This window comes from Scyliorhinus torazame, chromosome 20, assembly GCF_047496885.1.
Source record: "Scyliorhinus torazame isolate Kashiwa2021f chromosome 20, sScyTor2.1, whole genome shotgun sequence".
NCBI lineage: Eukaryota > Metazoa > Chordata > Chondrichthyes > Carcharhiniformes > Scyliorhinidae > Scyliorhinus > Scyliorhinus torazame.
The window spans coordinates 25,551,826-25,574,719 of record NC_092726.1 but is presented as its reverse complement, the minus strand read 5'-3'; positions in this window follow the sequence as shown (position 1 = coordinate 25,574,719).

The following is a 22,894-nucleotide window of genomic DNA, read 5'->3' as shown; positions in this document are numbered from 1 at the left end:
ATACAGATATTTAATCTCAGTCTATCACACAGATATTTAATCTCAGTCTCTCACACAGATATTTAATCTCAGTCTCTCACACAGGTATTTAATCTCAGTGTCTCACACAGATATTTAATCTCAGTGATTCATACAGATATTTCATCTCAGTCTCTCACACAGATAATTAATCTGAGTGTCTCACATAGATATTTAATCTCAGTGATTCATACAGATATTTAATCTCAGTGTCTCACAAAGATATTTAATCTCAGTGATTCATACAGAGATTTAATCTCAGTCACTCACACAGATATTTAATCTCAGTCTCTCACACAGAAATCCAATCTCAGTGTCTCACACAGATATTTAATCTCAGTCTCTCACACAGATATTTAATCACAGTGTCTCACACAGATATTTAATCTCAGTGTCCCACACTGATATTTAATCTCAGTCACTCACACAGATATTTAATCTCAGTCTCTCACAGAGATATTTAATCTCAGTCTGTCACACAAATATTTAATCTCAGTGTCTCACACAGATATTTAATCTCAGTCTCTCACACAGATATTTAATCTCAGTGATTCACACAGATATTTAATCTCAGTCTCTCACACAGATATTTACTCTCAGTGTCTCACACAGATATTTAATCTCAGTCTCTCACACAGATATTTAATCTCAGTGTCTCACACAGATATTTAATCTCAGTCTCTCACACAGATATTTAATCTCAGTCTCTCACACAGATATTTAATCTGTCTCTCACACAGATATTTAATCGCAGTGATTCATACAGATATTTAATCTCAGTGTCTCACACAGATATTTAATCTCAGTGATTCATACAGATATTTAATCTCAGTCTCTCACACAGATATTTAATCTCAGTGATTCATACATATATTTAATCTCAGTGATTCACACGGATATTTAATCTCAGTCTCTCACACAGATATTTAATCTCAGTCTCTCACACAGATATTTAATCTCAGTCTCTCACACAGATAGTTATTCTCAGTCTCTCACACAGATATTTAATCTCAGTCTCTCACACATATATTTAATCTCAGTGTCTCACACAGATATTTAATCTCAGTGATGCATACACATATTTAATCTCAGTCTCACACACAGATATTTAATCTCAGTCTCTCACACAGATATTTAATCTCAGTCTCTCACACAGATATTTAATCTCAGTGTCTCACACAGATATTTAATCTCAGTGATTCATACAGATATTTAATCTCAGTCTCTCAAACAGATATTTAATCTCAGTGTCTCACACAGATATTTAATCTCAGTGATTCATACAGATATTTAATCTCAGTCTCTCACACAGATATTTAATCTCAGTCTCTCACACAGATATTTAATCTCAGTCTCTCACACAGATATTTAATCTCAGTGTCTCACACAGATATTTAATCTCAGTGATTCATACAGATATTTCATCTCAGTCTCTCACACAGATAATTAATCTCAGTGTCTCACACAGATATTTAATCTCAGTGATTCATACAGATATTTAATCTCAGTGTCTCACAAAGATATTTAATCTCAGTGATTCATACAGATATTTAATCTCAGTCTCTCACACAGATATTTAATCTCAGTGATTCACACAGATATTTAATCTCAGTATCTCACACAGATATTTAATCTCAGTGTCTCACACAGATATTTAATTTCAGTGTCTCACACAGATATTTAATCTCAGTGATTCACACAGATATTTAATCTCAGTTTCTCACACAGATATTTAATCTCAGTGTCTCACACAGATATTTAATCTCAGTGATGCATACACATATTTAATCTCCGTCTCACACACAGATATTTAATCTCAGTCTCTCACACAGATATTTAATCTCAGTCTCTCACACAGATATTTAATCTCAGTGTCTCACACAGATATTTAATCTCAGTGATTCATACAGATATTTAATCTCAGTCTCTCAAACAGATATTTAATCTCAGTGTCTCACACAGATATTTAATCTCAGTGATTCATACAGATATTTAATCTCAGTCTCTCACACGGATATTTAATCTCAGTCTCTCACACAGATATTTAATCTCAGTCTCTCACACAGATATTTAATCTCAGTGTCTCACACAGATATTTAATCTCAGTGATTCATACAGATATTTCATCTCAGTCTCTCACACAGATAATTAATCTCAGTGTCTCACACAGATATTTAATCTCAGTGATTCATACAGATATTTAATCTCAGTGTCTCACAAAGATATTTAATCTCAGTGATTCATACAGATATTTAATCTCAGTCTCTCACACAGATATTTATTCTCAGTGATTCACACAGATATTTAATCTCAGTATCTCACACAGATATTTAATATCAGTGTCTCACACAGATATTTAATTTCAGTGTCTCACACAGATATTTAATCTCAGTGATTCACACAGATATTTAATCTCAGTTTCTCACACAGATATTTAATCTCAGTGTCTCACACAGATATTTAATCTCAGTCTCTCAAACAGACATTTAATCTCAGTCTCTCACACAGATATTTAATCTCAGTGTCTCACACAGATATTTAATCTCAGTGATTCATACAGATATTTCATCTCAGTCTCTCACACAGATAATTAATCTCAGTGTCTCACACAGATATTTAATCTCAGTGATTCATACAGATATTTAATCTCAGTGTCTCACAAAGATATTTAATCTCAGTGATTCATACAGATATTTAATCTCAGTGTCTCACAGAGATATTTAACCTCAGTGTCTCACACATATATTTAATCTTAGTCTCTCACACAGATATTTAATCTCAGTGTCCCACACAGATATTTAATCTCAGTCTCTCACACAGATATTTAATCTCAGTCTCTCACAGAGATATTTAATCTCAGTCTGTCACACAAATATTTAATCTCAGTGTCTCACACAGATATTTAATCTCAGTCTCTCACACAGATATTTAATCTCAGTGATTCACACAGATATTTAATCTCAGTCTCTCACACAGATATTTAATCTCAGTGTCTCACACAGATATTTAATCTCAGTGTCTCACACAGATATTTAATCTCAGTGTCTCAAACAGATATTTAATCTCAGTGATTCACACAGATATTTAATCTCAGTTTCTCACACAGATATTTAATCTCAGTGTCTCACACAGATATTTAATCTCAGTCTCACACACAGATATTTAATCTCAGTTTCTCACACAGATATTTAATCTCAGTCTCTCACACAGATATTTAATCTCAGTCTCTCACACAGATATTTAATCTCAGTGTCTCACACAGATATTTAATCGCAGTGATTCATACAGATATTTAATCTCAGTGTCTCACACAGATATTTAATCTCAGTGATTCATACAGATATTTAATCTCAGTCTCTCACACAGATATTTAATTTCAGTGATTCATACAGATATTTAATCTCAGTGATTCACACAGATACTTAATGTCAGTCTCTCACACAGATATTTAATCTCAGTCTCTCACACAGATATTTAATCTCAGTCTCTCACACAGATAGTTATTCTCAGTCACTCACACAGATATTTAATCTCAGTCTCTCACACATATATTTAATCTGTGTCTCACACAGATATTTAATCTCAGTGATGCATACACATATTTAATCTCAGTCTCACACACAGATATTTAATCTCAGTCTCTCACACAGATATTTAATCTCAGTCTCTCACACAGATATTTAATCTCTGTGTCTCACACAGATATTTAATCTCAGTGACTCATACAGATATTTAATCTCAGTCTCTCACACAGATATTTAATCTCAGTGTCTCACACAGATATTTAATCTCAGTGATTCATACAGATATTTAATCTCAGTCGCTCACACAGATATTTAATCTCAGTCTCTCACACAGATATTTAATCTCAGTGTCTCACACAGATATTTAATCTCAGTGTCTCACACAGATATTTAATCTCAGTGATTCATACAGATATTTCATCTCAGTCTCTCACACAGATAATTAATCTCAGTGTCTCACACAGATATTTAATCTCAGTGATTCATACAGATATTTCATCTCAGTCTCTCACACAGATAATTAATCTCAGTGTCTCACATAGATATTTAATCTCAGTGATTCATACAGATATTTAATCTCAGTGTCTCACAAAGATATTTAATCTCAGTGATTCATACAGAGATTTAATCTCAGTCACTCACACAGATATTTAATCTCAGTCTCTCACACAGAAATCCAATCTCAGTGTCTCACACAGATATTTAATCTCAGTCTCTCACACAGATATTTAATCACAGTGTCTCACACAGATATTTAATCTCAGTGTCCCACACTGATATTTAATCTCAGTCACTCACACAGATATTTAATCTCAGTCTCTCACAGAGATATTTAATCTCAGTCTGTCACACAAATATTTAATCTCAGTGTCTCACACAGATATTTAATCTCAGTCTCTCACACAGATATTTAATCTCAGTGATTCACACAGATATTTAATCTCAGTCTCTCACACAGATATTTACTCTCAGTGTCTCACACAGATATTTAATCTCAGTCTCTCACACAGATATTTAATCTCAGTGTCTCACACAGATATTTAATCTCAGTCTCTCACACAGATATTTAATCTCAGTCTCTCACACAGATATTTAATCTCAGTCTCTCACACAGATATTTAATCGCAGTGATTCATACAGATATTTAATCTCAGTGTCTCACACAGATATTTAATCTCAGTGATTCATACAGATATTTAATCTCAGTCTCTCACACAGATATTTAATCTCAGTGATTCATACATATATTTAATCTCAGTGATTCACACGGATATTTAATCTCAGTCTCTCACACAGATATTTAATCTCAGTCTCTCACACAGATATTTAATCTCAGTCTCCCACACAGATAGTTATTCTCAGTCTCTCACACAGATATTTAATCTCAGTCTCTCACACATATATTTAATCTCAGTGTCTCACACAGATATTTAATCTCAGTGATGCATACACATATTTAATCTCAGTCTCACACACAGATATTTAATCTCAGTCTCTCACACAGATATTTAATCTCAGTCTCTCACACAGATATTTAATCTCAGTGTCTCACACAGATATTTAATCTCAGTGATTCATACAGATATTTAATCTCAGTCTCTCAAACAGATATTTAATCTCAGTGTCTCACACAGATATTTAATCTCAGTGATTCATACAGATATTTAATCTCAGTCTCTCACACAGATATTTAATCTCAGTCTCTCACACAGATATTTAATCTCAGTCTCTCACACAGATATTTAATCTCAGTGTCTCACACAGATATTTAATCTCAGTGATTCATACAGATATTTCATCTCAGTCTCTCACACAGATAATTAATCTCAGTGTCTCACACAGATATTTAATCTCAGTGATTCATACAGATATTTAATCTCAGTGTCTCACAAAGATATTTAATCTCAGTGATTCATACAGATATTTAATCTCAGTCTCTCACACAGATATTTAATCTCAGTGATTCACACAGATATTTAATCTCAGTATCTCACACAGATATTTAATCTCAGTGTCTCACACAGATATTTAATTTCAGTGTCTCACACAGATATTTAATCTCAGTGATTCACACAGATATTTAATCTCAGTTTCTCACACAGATATTTAATCTCAGTGTCTCACACAGATATTTAATCTCAGTGATGCATACACATATTTAATCTCCGTCTCACACACAGATATTTAATCTCAGTCTCTCACACAGATATTTAATCTCAGTCTCTCACACAGATATTTAATCTCAGTGTCTCACACAGATATTTAATCTCAGTGATTCATACAGATATTTAATCTCAGTCTCTCAAACAGATATTTAATCTCAGTGTCTCACACAGATATTTAATCTCAGTGATTCATACAGATATTTAATCTCAGTCTCTCACACGGATATTTAATCTCAGTCTCTCACACAGATATTTAATCTCAGTCTCTCACACAGATATTTAATCTCAGTGTCTCACACAGATATTTAATCTCAGTGATTCATACAGATATTTCATCTCAGTCTCTCACACAGATAATTAATCTCAGTGTCTCACACAGATATTTAATCTCAGTGATTCATACAGATATTTAATCTCAGTGTCTCACAAAGATATTTAATCTCAGTGATTCATACAGATATTTAATCTCAGTCTCTCACACAGATATTTAATCTCAGTGATTCACACAGATATTTAATCTCAGTATCTCACACAGATATTTAATATCAGTGTCTCACACAGATATTTAATTTCAGTGTCTCACACAGATATTTAATCTCAGTGATTCACACAGATATTTAATCTCAGTTTCTCACACAGATATTTAATCTCAGTGTCTCACACAGATATTTAATCTCAGTCTCTCAAACAGACATTTAATCTCAGTCTCTCACACAGATATTTAATCTCAGTGTCTCACACAGATATTTAATCTCAGTGATTCATACAGATATTTCATCTCAGTCTCTCACACAGATAATTAATCTCAGTGTCTCACACAGATATTTAATCTCAGTGATTCATGCAGATATTTAATCTCAGTGTCTCACAAAGATATTTAATCTCAGTGATTCATACAGATATTTAATCTCAGTGTCTCACAGAGATATTTAACCTCAGTGTCTCACACATATATTTAATCTTAGTCTCTCACACAGATATTTAATCTCAGTGTCCCACACAGATATTTAATCTCAGTCTCTCACACAGATATTTAATCTCAGTCTCTCACAGAGATATTTAATCTCAGTCTGTCACACAAATATTTAATCTCAGTGTCTCACACAGATATTTAATCTCAGTGATTCATACAGATATTTAATCTCAGTCTCTCACACAGATATTTAATCTCAGTGTCTCACACAGATATTTAATCTCAGTGATTCATACAGATATTTAATCTCAGTCGCTCACACAGATATTTAATCTCAGTCTCTCACACAGATATTTAATCTCAGTGATTCACACAGATACTTAATGTCAGTCTCTCACACAGATATTTAATCTCAGTCTCTCACACAGATATTTAATCTCAGTCTCTCACACAGATAGTTATTCTCAGTCACTCACACAGATATTTAATCTCAGTCTCTCACACATATATTTAATCTGTGTCTCACACAGATATTTAATCTCAGTGATGCATACACATATTTAATCTCAGTCTCACACACAGATATTTAATCTCAGTCTCTCACACAGATATTTAATCTCAGTCTCTCACACAGATATTTAATCTCTGTGTCTCACACAGATATTTAATCTCAGTGATTCATACAGATATTTAATCTCAGTCTCTCACACAGATATTTAATCTCAGTGTCTCACACAGATATTTAATCTCAGTGATTCATACAGATATTTAATCTCAGTCGCTCACACAGATATTTAATCTCAGTCTCTCACACAGATATTTAATCTCAGTGTCTCACACAGATATTTAATCTCAGTGTCTCACACAGATATTTAATCTCAGTGATTCATACAGATATTTCATCTCAGTCTCTCACACAGATAATTAATCTCAGTGTCTCACACAGATATTTAATCTCAGTGATTCATACAGATATTTCATCTCAGTCTCTCACACAGATAATTAATCTCAGTGTCTCACATAGATATTTAATCTCAGTGATTCATACAGATATTTAATCTCAGTGTCTCACAAAGATATTTAATCTCAGTGATTCATACAGAGATTTAATCTCAGTCACTCACACAGATATTTAATCTCAGTCTCTCACACAGAAATCCAATCTCAGTGTCTCACACAGATATTTAATCTCAGTCTCTCACACAGATATTTAATCACAGTGTCTCACACAGATATTTAATCTCAGTGTCCCACACTGATATTTAATCTCAGTCACTCACACAGATATTTAATCTCAGTCTCTCACAGAGATATTTAATCTCAGTCTGTCACACAAATATTTAATCTCAGTGTCTCACACAGATATTTAATCTCAGTCTCTCACACAGATATTTAATCTCAGTGATTCACACAGATATTTAATCTCAGTCTCTCACACAGATATTTACTCTCAGTGTCTCACACAGATATTTAATCTCAGTCTCTCACACAGATATTTAATCTCAGTGTCTCACACAGATATTTAATCTCAGTCTCTCACACAGATATTTAATCTCAGTCTCTCACACAGATATTTAATCTCAGTCTCTCACACAGATATTTAATCGCAGTGATTCATACAGATATTTAATCTCAGTGTCTCACACAGATATTTAATCTCAGTGATTCATACAGATATTTAATCTCAGTCTCTCACACAGATATTTAATCTCAGTGATTCATACATATATTTAATCTCAGTGATTCACACGGATATTTAATCTCAGTCTCTCACACAGATATTTAATCTCAGTCTCTCACACAGATATTTAATCTCAGTCTCCCACACAGATAGTTATTCTCAGTCTCTCACACAGATATTTAATCTCAGTCTCTCACACATATATTTAATCTCAGTGTCTCACACAGATATTTAATCTCAGTGATGCATACACATATTTAATCTCAGTCTCACACACAGATATTTAATCTCAGTCTCTCACACAGATATTTAATCTCAGTCTCTCACACAGATATTTAATCTCAGTGTCTCACACAGATATTTAATCTCAGTGATTCATACAGATATTTAATCTCAGTCTCTCAAACAGATATTTAATCTCAGTGTCTCACACAGATATTTAATCTCAGTGATTCATACAGATATTTAATCTCAGTCTCTCACACAGATATTTAATCTCAGTCTCTCACACAGATATTTAATCTCAGTCTCTCACACAGATATTTAATCTCAGTGTCTCACACAGATATTTAATCTCAGTGATTCATACAGATATTTCATCTCAGTCTCTCACACAGATAATTAATCTCAGTGTCTCACACAGATATTTAATCTCAGTGATTCATACAGATATTTAATCTCAGTGTCTCACAAAGATATTTAATCTCAGTGATTCATACAGATATTTAATCTCAGTCTCTCACACAGATATTTAATCTCAGTGATTCACACAGATATTTAATCTCAGTATCTCACACAGATATTTAATCTCAGTGTCTCACACAGATATTTAATTTCAGTGTCTCACACAGATATTTAATCTCAGTGATTCACACAGATATTTAATCTCAGTTTCTCACACAGATATTTAATCTCAGTGTCTCACACAGATATTTAATCTCAGTGATGCATACACATATTTAATCTCCGTCTCACACACAGATATTTAATCTCAGTCTCTCACACAGATATTTAATCTCAGTCTCTCACACAGATATTTAATCTCAGTGTCTCACACAGATATTTAATCTCAGTGATTCATACAGATATTTAATCTCAGTCTCTCAAACAGATATTTAATCTCAGTGTCTCACACAGATATTTAATCTCAGTGATTCATACAGATATTTAATCTCAGTCTCTCACACGGATATTTAATCTCAGTCTCTCACACAGATATTTAATCTCAGTCTCTCACACAGATATTTAATCTCAGTGTCTCACACAGATATTTAATCTCAGTGATTCATACAGATATTTCATCTCAGTCTCTCACACAGATAATTAATCTCAGTGTCTCACACAGATATTTAATCTCAGTGATTCATACAGATATTTAATCTCAGTGTCTCACAAAGATATTTAATCTCAGTGATTCATACAGATATTTAATCTCAGTCTCTCACACAGATATTTAATCTCAGTGATTCACACAGATATTTAATCTCAGTATCTCACACAGATATTTAATATCAGTGTCTCACACAGATATTTAATTTCAGTGTCTCACACAGATATTTAATCTCAGTGATTCACACAGATATTTAATCTCAGTTTCTCACACAGATATTTAATCTCAGTGTCTCACACAGATATTTAATCTCAGTCTCTCAAACAGACATTTAATCTCAGTCTCTCACACAGATATTTAATCTCAGTGTCTCACACAGATATTTAATCTCAGTGATTCATACAGATATTTCATCTCAGTCTCTCACACAGATAATTAATCTCAGTGTCTCACACAGATATTTAATCTCAGTGATTCATACAGATATTTAATCTCAGTGTCTCACAAAGATATTTAATCTCAGTGATTCATACAGATATTTAATCTCAGTGTCTCACAGAGATATTTAACCTCAGTGTCTCACACATATATTTAATCTTAGTCTCTCACACAGATATTTAATCTCAGTGTCCCACACAGATATTTAATCTCAGTCTCTCACACAGATATTTAATCTCAGTCTCTCACAGAGATATTTAATCTCAGTCTGTCACACAAATATTTAATCTCAGTGTCTCACACAGATATTTAATCTCAGTCTCTCACACAAATATTTAATCTCAGTGATTCACACAGATATTTAATCTCAGTCTCTCACACAGATATTTAATCTCAGTGTCTCACACAGATATTTAATCTCAGTGTCTCACACAGATATTTAATCTCAGTGTCTCAAACAGATATTTAATCTCAGTGATTCACACAGATATTTAATCTCAGTTTCTCACACAGATATTTAATCTCAGTGTCTCACACAGATATTTAATCTCAGTCTCACACACAGATATTTAATCTCAGTCTCTCACACAGATATTTAATCTCAGTCTCTCACACAGATATTTAATCTCAGTCTCTCACACAGATATTTAATCTCAGTGTCTCACACAGATATTTAATCGCAGTGATTCATACAGATATTTAATCTCAGTGTCTCACACAGATATTTAATCTCAGTGATTCATACAGATATTTAATCTCAGTCTCTCACACAGATATTTAATTTCAGTGATTCATACAGATATTTAATCTCAGTGATTCACACAGATACTTAATGTCAGTCTCTCACACAGATATTTAATCTCAGTCTCTCACACAGATATTTAATCTCAGTCTCTCACACAGATAGTTATTCTCAGTCACTCACACAGATATTTAATCTCAGTCTCTCACACATATATTTAATCTGTGTCTCACACAGATATTTAATCTCAGTGATGCATACACATATTTAATCTCAGTCTCACACACAGATATTTAATCTCAGTCTCTCACACAGATATTTAATCTCAGTCTCTCACACAGATATTTAATCTCTGTGTCTCACACAGATATTTAATCTCAGTGATTCATACAGATATTTAATCTCAGTCTCTCACACAGATATTTAATCTCAGTGTCTCACACAGATATTTAATCTCAGTGATTCATACAGATATTTAATCTCAGTCGCTCACACAGATATTTAATCTCAGTCTCTCACACAGATATTTAATCTCAGTGTCTCACACAGATATTTAATCTCAGTGTCTCACACAGATATTTAATCTCAGTGATTCATACAGATATTTCATCTCAGTCTCTCACACAGATAATTAATCTCAGTGTCTCACACAGATATTTAATCTCAGTGATTCATACAGATATTTAATCTCAGTGTCTCACAAAGATATTTAATCTCAGTGATTCATACAGATATTTAATCTCAGTCAGTCACACAGTTATTTAATCTCAGTCTCTCACACAGAAATCCAATCTCAGTGTCTCACACAGATATTTAATCTCAGTCTCTCACACAGATATTTAATCTCAGTGTCTCACACAGATATTTAATCTCAGTGTCCCACACAGATATTTAATCTCAGTCACTCACACAGATATTTAATCTCAGTCTCTCACAGAGATATTGAATATCAGTCTGTCACACAAATATTTAATCTCAGTGTCTCACACAGATATTTAATCTCAGTCTCTCACACAGATATTTAATCTCAGTGATTCACACAGATATTTAATCTCAGTCTCTCACACAGATATTTAATCTCAGTGTCTCACACAGATATTTAATCTCAGTGTCTCACACAGATATTTAATCTCAGTGTCTCACACAGATATTTAATCTCAGTGATTCACACAGATATTTAATCTCAGTTTCTCACACAGATATTTAATCTCAGTCTCTCACACAGATAGTTATTCTCAGTCACTCACACAGATATTTAATCTCAGTGTCTCACACACATATTTAATCTCAGTCTCACACACAGATATTTAATCTCAGTCTCTCACACAGATATTTAATCTCAGTCTCTCACACAGATATTTAATCTCTGTGTCTCACACAGATATTTAATCTCAGTTATTCATACAGATATTTAATCTCAGTCTCTCACACAGATATTTAATCTCAGTGTCTCACACAGATATTTAATCTCAGTGATTCATACAGATATTTAATCTCAGTCTCTCACACAGATATTTAATCTCAGTCTCTCACACAGATATTTAATCTCAGTCTCTCACACAGATATTTAATCTCAGTGTCTCACACAGATATTTAATCTCAGTGATTCATACAGATATTTCATCTCAGTCTCTCACACAGTTAATTAATCTCAGTGTCTCACATAGATATTTAATCTCAGTGATTCATACAGATATTTAATCTCAGTGTCTCACAAAGATATTTAATCTCAGTGATTCATACAGATATTTAATCTCAGTCACTCACACAGATATTTAATCTCAGTCTCTCACACAGAAATCCAATCTCAGTGTCTCACACAGATATTTAATCTCAGTCTCTCACACAGATATTTAATCTCAGTGTCTCACACAGATATTTAATCTCAGTGTCCCACACAGATATTTAATCTCAGTCACTCACACAGATATTTAATCTCAGTCTCTCACAGAGATATTTAATCTCAGTCTGTCACACAAATATTTAATCTCAGTGTCTCACACAGATATTTAATCTCAGTCTCTCACACAGATATTTAATCTCAGTGATTCACACAGATATTTAATCTCAGTCTCTCACACAGATATTTAATCTCAGTCTCTCACAAAGATATTTAATCTCAGTGATTCATACAGATATTTAATCTCAGTCACTCACACAGATATTTAATCTCAGTCTCTCACACAGAAATCCAATCTCAGTGTCTCACACAGATATTTAATCTCAGTCTCTCACACAGATATTTAATCTCAGTGTCTCACACAGATATTTAATCTCAGTGTCCCACACAGATATTTAATCTCAGTCACTCACACAGATATTTAATCTCAGTCTCTCACACAGATATTTAATCTCAGTCTCTCAAACAGACATTTAATCTCAGTCTCTCACACAGATATTTAATCTCAGTGTCTCACACAGATATTTAATCTCAGTGATTCATACAGATATTTCATCTCAGTCTCTCACACAGATAATTAATCTCAGTGTCTCACACAGATATTTAATCTCAGTGATTCATACAGATATTTAATCTCAGTGTCTCACAAAGATATTTAATCTCAGTGATTCATACAGATATTTAATCTCAGTGTCTCACAGAGATATTTAACCTCAGTGTCTCACACATATATTTAATCTTAGTCTCTCACACAGATATTTAATCTCAGTGTCCCACACAGATATTTAATCTCAGTCTCTCACACAGATATTTAATCTCAGTCTCTCACAGAGATATTTAATCTCAGTCTGTCACACAAATATTTAATCTCAGTGTCTCACACAGATATTTAATCTCAGTCTCTCACACAGATATTTAATCTCAGTGATTCACACAGATATTTAATCTCAGTCTCTCACACAGATATTTAATCTCAGTGTCTCACACAGATATTTAATCTCAGTGTCTCACACAGATATTTAATCTCAGTGTCTCAAACAGATATTTAATCTCAGTGATTCACACAGATATTTAATCTCAGTTTCTCACACAGATATTTAATCTCAGTGTCTCACACAGACATTTAATCTCAGTCTCACACACAGATATTTAATCTCAGTTTCTCACACAGATATTTAATCTCAGTCTCTCACACAGATATTTAATCTCAGTCTCTCACACAGATATTTAATCTCAGTGTCTCACACAGATATTTAATCGCAGTGATTCATACAGATATTTAATCTCAGTGTCTCACACAGATATTTAATCTCAGTGATTCATACAGATATTTAATCTCAGTCTCTCACACAGATATTTAATTTCAGTGATTCATACAGATATTTAATCTCAGTGATTCACACAGATACTTAATGTCAGTCTCTCACACAGATATTTAATCTCAGTCTCTCACACAGATATTTAATCTCAGTCTCTCACACAGATAGTTATTCTCAGTCACTCACACAGATATTTAATCTCAGTCTCTCACACATATATTTAATCTGTGTCTCACACAGATATTTAATCTCAGTGATGCATACACATATTTAATCTCAGTCTCACACACAGATATTTAATCTCAGTCTCTCACACAGATATTTAATCTCAGTCTCTCACACAGATATTTAATCTCTGTGTCTCACACAGATATTTAATCTCAGTGATTCATACAGATATTTAATCTCAGTCTCTCACACAGATATTTAATCTCAGTGTCTCACACAGATATTTAATCTCAGTGATTCATACAGATATTTAATCTCAGTCGCTCACACAGATATTTAATCTCAGTCTCTCACACAGATATTTAATCTCAGTGTCTCACACAGATATTTAATCTCAGTGTCTCACACAGATATTTAATCTCAGTGATTCATTCAGATATTTCATCTCAGTCTCTCACACAGATAATTAATCTCAGTGTCTCACACAGATATTTAATCTCAGTGATTCATACAGATATTTAATCTCAGTGTCTCACAAAGATATTTAATCTCAGTGATTCATACAGATATTTAATCTCAGTCAGTCACACAGTTATTTAATCTCAGTCTCTCACACAGAAATCCAATCTCAGTGTCTCACACAGATATTTAATCTCAGTCTCTCACACAGATATTTAATCTCAGTGTCTCACACAGATATTTAATCTCAGTGTCCCACACAGATATTTAATCTCAGTCACTCACACAGATATTTAATCTCAGTCTCTCACAGAGATATTGAATATCAGTCTGTCACACAAATATTTAATCTCAGTGTCTCACACAGATATTTAATCTCAGTCTCTCACACAGATATTTAATCTCAGTGATTCACACAGATATTTAATCTCAGTCTCTCACACAGATATTTAATCTCAGTGTCTCACACAGATATTTAATCTCAGTGTCTCACACAGATATTTAATCTCAGTGTCTCACACAGATATTTAATCTCAGTGATTCACACAGATATTTAATCTCAGTTTCTCACACAGATATTTAATCTCAGTCTCTCACACAGATAGTTATTCTCAGTCACTCACACAGATATTTAATCTCAGTGTCTCACACACATATTTAATCTCAGTCTCACACACAGATATTTAATCTCAGTCTCTCACACAGATATTTAATCTCAGTCTCTCACACAGATATTTAATCTCTGTGTCTCACACAGATATTTAATCTCAGTTATTCATACAGATATTTAATCTCAGTCTCTCACACAGATATTTAATCTCAGTGTCTCACACAGATATTTAATCTCAGTGATTCATACAGATATTTAATCTCAGTCTCTCACACAGATATTTAATCTCAGTCTCTCACACAGATATTTAATCTCAGTCTCTCACACAGATATTTAATCTCAGTGTCTCACACAGATATTTAATCTCAGTGATTCATACAGATATTTCATCTCAGTCTCTCACACAGTTAATTAATCTCAGTGTCTCACATAGATATTTAATCTCAGTGATTCATACAGATATTTAATCTCAGTGTCTCACAAAGATATTTAATCTCAGTGATTCATACAGATATTTAATCTCAGTCACTCACACAGATATTTAATCTCAGTCTCTCACACAGAAATCCAATCTCAGTGTCTCACACAGATATTTAATCTCAGTCTCTCACACAGATATTTAATCTCAGTGTCTCACACAGATATTTAATCTCAGTGTCCCACACAGATATTTAATCTCAGTCACTCACACAGATATTTAATCTCAGTCTCTCACAGAGATATTTAATCTCAGTCTGTCACACAAATATTTAATCTCAGTGTCTCACACAGATATTTAATCTCAGTCTCTCACACAGATATTTAATCTCAGTGATTCACACAGATATTTAATCTCAGTCTCTCACACAGATATTTAATCTCAGTCTCTCACAAAGATATTTAATCTCAGTGATTCATACAGATATTTAATCTCAGTCACTGACACAGATATTTAATCTCAGTCTCTCACACAGAAATCCAATCTCAGTGTCTCACACAGATATTTAATCTCAGTCTCTCACACAGATATTTAATCTCAGTGTCTCACACAGATATTTAATCTCAGTGTCCCACACAGATATTTAATCTCAGTCACTCACACAGATATTTAATCTCAGTCTCTCACACAGATATTTAATCGCAGTGATTCATACAGATATTTAATCTCAGTGTCTCACACAGATATTTAATCTCAGTGATTCATACAGATATTTAATCTCAGTCTCTCACACAGATATTTAATCTCAGTGATTCATACATATATTTAATCTCAGTGATTCACACGGATATTTAATCTCAGTCTCTCACACAGATATTTAATCTCAGTCTCTCACACAGATATTTAATCTCAGTCTCTCACACAGATAGTTATTCTCAGTCTCTCACACAGATATTTAATCTCAGTCTCTCACACATATATTTAATCTCAGTGTCTCACACAGATATTAAATCTCAGTGATGCATACACATATTTAATCTCAGTCTCACACACAGATATTTAATCTCAGTCTCTCACACAGATATTTAATCTCAGTCTCTCACACAGATATTTAATCTCAGTGTCTCACACAGATATTTAATCTCAGTGATTCATACAGATATTTAATCTCAGTCTCTCAAACAGATATTTAATCTCAGTGTCTCACACAGATATTTAATCTCAGTGATTCATACAGATATTTAATCTCAGTCTCTCACACAGATATTTAATCTCAGTCTCTCACACAGATATTTAATCTCAGTCTCTCACATAGATATTTAATCTCAGTGTCTCACACAGATATTTAATCTCTGTGATTCATACAGGTATTTCATCTCAGTCTCTCACACAGATAATTAATCTCAGTGTCTCACACAGATATTTAATCTCAGTGATTCATACATATATTTAATCTCAGTGTCTCACAAAGATATTTAATCTCAGTGATTCATACAGATATTTAATCTCAGTCTCTCACACAGATATTTAATCTCAGTGATTCACACAGATATTTAATCTCAGTATCTCACACAGATATTTAATCTCAGTGTCTCACACAGATATTTAATTTCAGTGTCTCACACAGATATTTAATCTCAGTGATTCACACAGATATTTAATCTCAGTTTCTCACACAGATATTTAATCTCAGTGTCTCACACAGATATTTAATCTCAGTGATGCATACACATATTTAATCTCCGTCTCACACACAGATATTTAATCTCAGTCTCTCACACAGATATTTAATCTCAGTCTCTCACACAGATATTTAATCTCAGTGTCTCACACAGATATTTAATCTCAGTGATTCATACAGATATTTAATCTCAGTCTCTCAAACAGATATTTAATCTCAGTGTCTCACACAGATATTTAATCTCAGTGATTCATACAGATATTTAATCTCAGTCTCTCACACGGATATTTAATCTCAGTCTCTCACACAGATATTTAATCTCAGTCTCTCACACAGATATTTAATCTCAGTGTCTCACACAGATATTTAATCTCAGTGATTCATACAGATATTTCATCTCAGTCTCTCACACAGATAATTAATCTCAGTGTCTCACACAGATATTTAATCTCAGTGATTCATACAGATATTTAATCTCAGTGTCTCACAAAGATATTTAATCTCAGTGATTCATACAGATATTTAATCTCAGTCTCTCACACAGATATTTAATCTCAGTGATTCACACAGATATTTAATCTCAGTATCTCACACAGATATTTAATATCAGTGTCTCACACAGATATTTAATTTCAGTGTCTCACACAGATATTTAATCTCAGTGATTCACACAGATATTTAATCTCAGTTTCTCACACAGATATTTAATCTCAGTGTCTCACACAGATATTTAATCTCAGTCTCTCAAACAGACATTTAATCTCAGTCTCTCACACAGATATTTAATCTCAGTGTCTCACACAGATATTTAATCTCAGTGATTCATACAGATATTTCATCTCAGTCTCTCACACAGATAATTAATCTCAGTGTCTCACACAGATATTTAATCTCAGTGATTCATACAGATATTTAATCTCAGTGTCTCACAAAGATATTTAATCTCAGTGATTCATACAGATATTTAATCTCAGTGTCTCACAGAGATATTTAACCTCAGTGTCTCACACATATATTTAATCTTAGTCTCTCACACAGATATTTAATCTCAGTGTCCCACACAGATATTTAATCTCAGTCTCTCACACAGATATTTAATCTCAGTCTCTCACAGAGATATTTAATCTCAGTCTGTCACACAAATATTTAATCTCAGTGTCTCACACAGATATTTAATCTCAGTCTCTCACACAAATATTTAATCTCAGTGATTCACACAGATATTTAATCTCAGTCTCTCACACAGATATTTAATCTCAGTGTCTCACACAGATATTTAATCTCAGTGTCTCACACAGATATTTAATCTCAGTGTCTCAAACAGATATTTAATCTCAGTGATTCACACAGATATTTAATCTCAGTTTCTCACACAGATATTTAATCTCAGTGTCTCACACAGATATTTAATCTCAGTCTCACACACAGATATTTAATCTCAGTCTCTCACACAGATATTTAATCTCAGTCTCTCACACAGATATTTAATCTCAGTCTCTCACACAGATATTTAATCTCAGTGTCTCACACAGATATTTAATCGCAGTGATTCATACAGATATTTAATCTCAGTGTCTCACACAGATATTTAATCTCAGTGATTCATACAGATATTTAATCTCAGTCTCTCACACAGATATTTAATTTCAGTGATTCATACAGATATTTAATCTCAGTGATTCACACAGATACTTAATGTCAGTCTCTCACACAGATATTTAATCTCAGTCTCTCACACAGATATTTAATCTCAGTCTCTCACACAGATAGTTATTCTCAGTCACTCACACAGATATTTAATCTCAGTCTCTCACACATATATTTAATCTGTGTCTCACACAGATATTTAATCTCAGTGATGCATACACATATTTAATCTCAGTCTCACACACAGATATTTAATCTCAGTCTCTCACACAGATATTTAATCTCAGTCTCTCACACAGATATTTAATCTCTGTGTCTCACACAGATATTTAATCTCAGTGATTCATACAGATATTTAATCTCAGTCTCTCACACAGATATTTAATCTCAGTGTCTCACACAGATATTTAATCTCAGTGATTCATACAGATATTTAATCTCAGTCGCTCACACAGATATTTAATCTCAGTCTCTCACACAGATATTTAATCTCAGTGTCTCACACAGATATTTAATCTCAGTGTCTCACACAGATATTTAATCTCAGTGATTCATACAGATATTTCATCTCAGTCTCTCACACAGATAATTAATCTCAGTGTCTCACACAGATATTTAATCTCAGTGATTCATACAGATATTTAATCTCAGTGTCTCACAAAGATATTTAATCTCAGTGATTCATACAGATATTTAATCTCAGTCAGTCACACAGTTATTTAATCTCAGTCTCTCACACAGAAATCCAATCTCAGTGTCTCACACAGATATTTAATCTCAGTCTCTCACACAGATATTTAATCTCAGTGTCTCACACAGATATTTAATCTCAGTGTCCCACACAGATATTTAATCTCAGTCACTCACACAGATATTTAATCTCAGTCTCTCACAGAGATATTGAATATCAGTCTGTCACACAAATATTTAATCTCAGTGTCTCACACAGATATTTAATCTCAGTCTCTCACACAGATATTTAATCTCAGTGATTCACACAGATATTTAATCTCAGTCTCTCACACAGATATTTAATCTCAGTGTCTCACACAGATATTTAATCTCAGTGTCTCACACAGATATTTAATCTCAGTGTCTCACACAGATATTTAATCTCAGTGATTCACACAGATATTTAATCTCAGTTTCTCACACAGATATTTAATCTCAGTCTCTCACACAGATAGTTATTCTCAGTCACTCACACAGATATTTAATCTCAGTGTCTCACACACATATTTAATCTCAGTCTCACACACAGATATTTAATCTCAGTCTCTCACACAGATATTTAATCTCAGTCTCTCACACAGATATTTAATCTCTGTGTCTCACACAGATATTTAATCTCAGTTATTCATACAGATATTTAATCTCAGTCTCTCACACAGATATTTAATCTCAGTGTCTCACACAGATATTTAATCTCAGTGATTCATACAGATATTTAATCTCAGTCTCTCACACAGATATTTAATCTCAGTCTCTCACACAGATATTTAATCTCAGTCTCTCACACAGATATTTAATCTCAGTGTCTCACACAGATATTTAATCTCAGTGATTCATACAGATATTTCATCTCAGTCTCTCACACAGTTAATTAATCTCAGTGTCTCACATAGATATTTAATCTCAGTGATTCATACAGATATTTAATCTCAGTGTCTCACAAAGATATTTAATCTCAGTGATTCATACAGATATTTAATCTCAGTCACTCACACAGATATTTAATCTCAGTCTCTCACACAGAAATCCAATCTCAGTGTCTCACACAGATATTTAATCTCAGTCTCTCACACAGATATTTAATCTCAGTGTCTCACACAGATATTTAATCTCAGTGTCCCACACAGATATTTAATCTCAGTCACTCACACAGATATTTAATCTCAGTCTCTCACAGAGATATTTAATCTCAGTCTGTCACACAAATATTTAATCTCAGTGTCTCACACAGATATTTAATCTCAGTCTCTCACACAGATATTTAATCTCAGTGATTCACACAGATATTTAATCTCAGTCTCTCACACAGATATTTAATCTCAGTCTCTCACAAAGATATTTAATCTCAGTGATTCATACAGATATTTAATCTCAGTCACTCACACAGATATTTAATCTCAGTCTCTCACACAGAAATCCAATCTCAGTGTCTCACACAGATATTTAATCTCAGTCTCTCACACAGATATTTAATCTCAGTGTCTCACACAGATATTTAATCTCAGTGTCCCACACAGATATTTAATCTCAGTCACTCACACAGATATTTAATCTCAGTCTCTCACACAGATATTTAATCTCAGTCTCTCAAACAGACATTTAATCTCAGTCTCTCACACAGATATTTAATCTCAGTGTCTCACACAGATATTTAATCTCAGTGATTCATACAGATATTTCATCTCAGTCTCTCACACAGATAATTAATCTCAGTGTCTCACACAGATATTTAATCTCAGTGATTCATACAGATATTTAATCTCAGTGTCTCACAAAGATATTTAATCTCAGTGATTCATACAGATATTTAATCTCAGTGTCTCACAGAGATATTTAACCTCAGTGTCTCACACATATATTTAATCTTAGTCTCTCACACAGATATTTAATCTCAGTGTCCCACACAGATATTTAATCTCAGTCTCTCACACAGATATTTAATCTCAGTCTCTCACAGAGATATTTAATCTCAGTCTGTCACACAAATATTTAATCTCAGTGTCTCACACAGATATTTAATCTCAGTCTCTCACACAGATATTTAATCTCAGTGATTCACACAGATATTTAATCTCAGTCTCTCACACAGATATTTAATCTCAGTGTCTCACACAGATATTTAATCTCAGTGTCTCACACAGATATTTAATCTCAGTGTCTCAAACAGATATTTAATCTCAGTGATTCACACAGATATTTAATCTCAGTTTCTCACACAGATATTTAATCTCAGTGTCTCACACAGACATTTAATCTCAGTCTCACACACAGATATTTAATCTCAGTTTCTCACACAGATATTTAATCTCAGTCTCTCACACAGATATTTAATCTCAGTCTCTCACACAGATATTTAATCTCAGTGTCTCACACAGATATTTAATCGCAGTGATTCATACAGATATTTAATCTCAGTGTCTCACACAGATATTTAATCTCAGTGATTCATACAGATATTTAATCTCAGTCTCTCACACAGATATTTAATTTCAGTGATTCATACAGATATTTAATCTCAGTGATTCACACAGATACTTAATGTCAGTCTCTCACACAGATATTTAATCTCAGTCTCTCACACAGATATTTAATCTCAGTCTCTCACACAGATAGTTATTCTCAGTCACTCACACAGATATTTAATCTCAGTCTCTCACACATATATTTAATCTGTGTCTCACACAGATATTTAATCTCAGTGATGCATACACATATTTAATCTCAGTCTCACACACAGATATTTAATCTCAGTCTCTCACACAGATATTTAATCTCAGTCTCTCACACAGATATTTAATCTCTGTGTCTCACACAGATATTTAATCTCAGTGATTCATACAGATATTTAATCTCAGTCTCTCACACAGATATTTAATCTCAGTGTCTCACACAGATATTTAATCTCAGTGATTCATACAGATATTTAATCTCAGTCGCTCACACAGATATTTAATCTCAGTCTCTCACACAGATATTTAATCTCAGTGTCTCACACAGATATTTAATCTCAGTGTCTCACACAGATATTTAATCTCAGTGATTCATTCAGATATTTCATCTCAGTCTCTCACACAGATAATTAATCTCAGTGTCTCACACAGATATTTAATCTCAGTGATTCATACAGATATTTAATCTCAGTGTCTCAC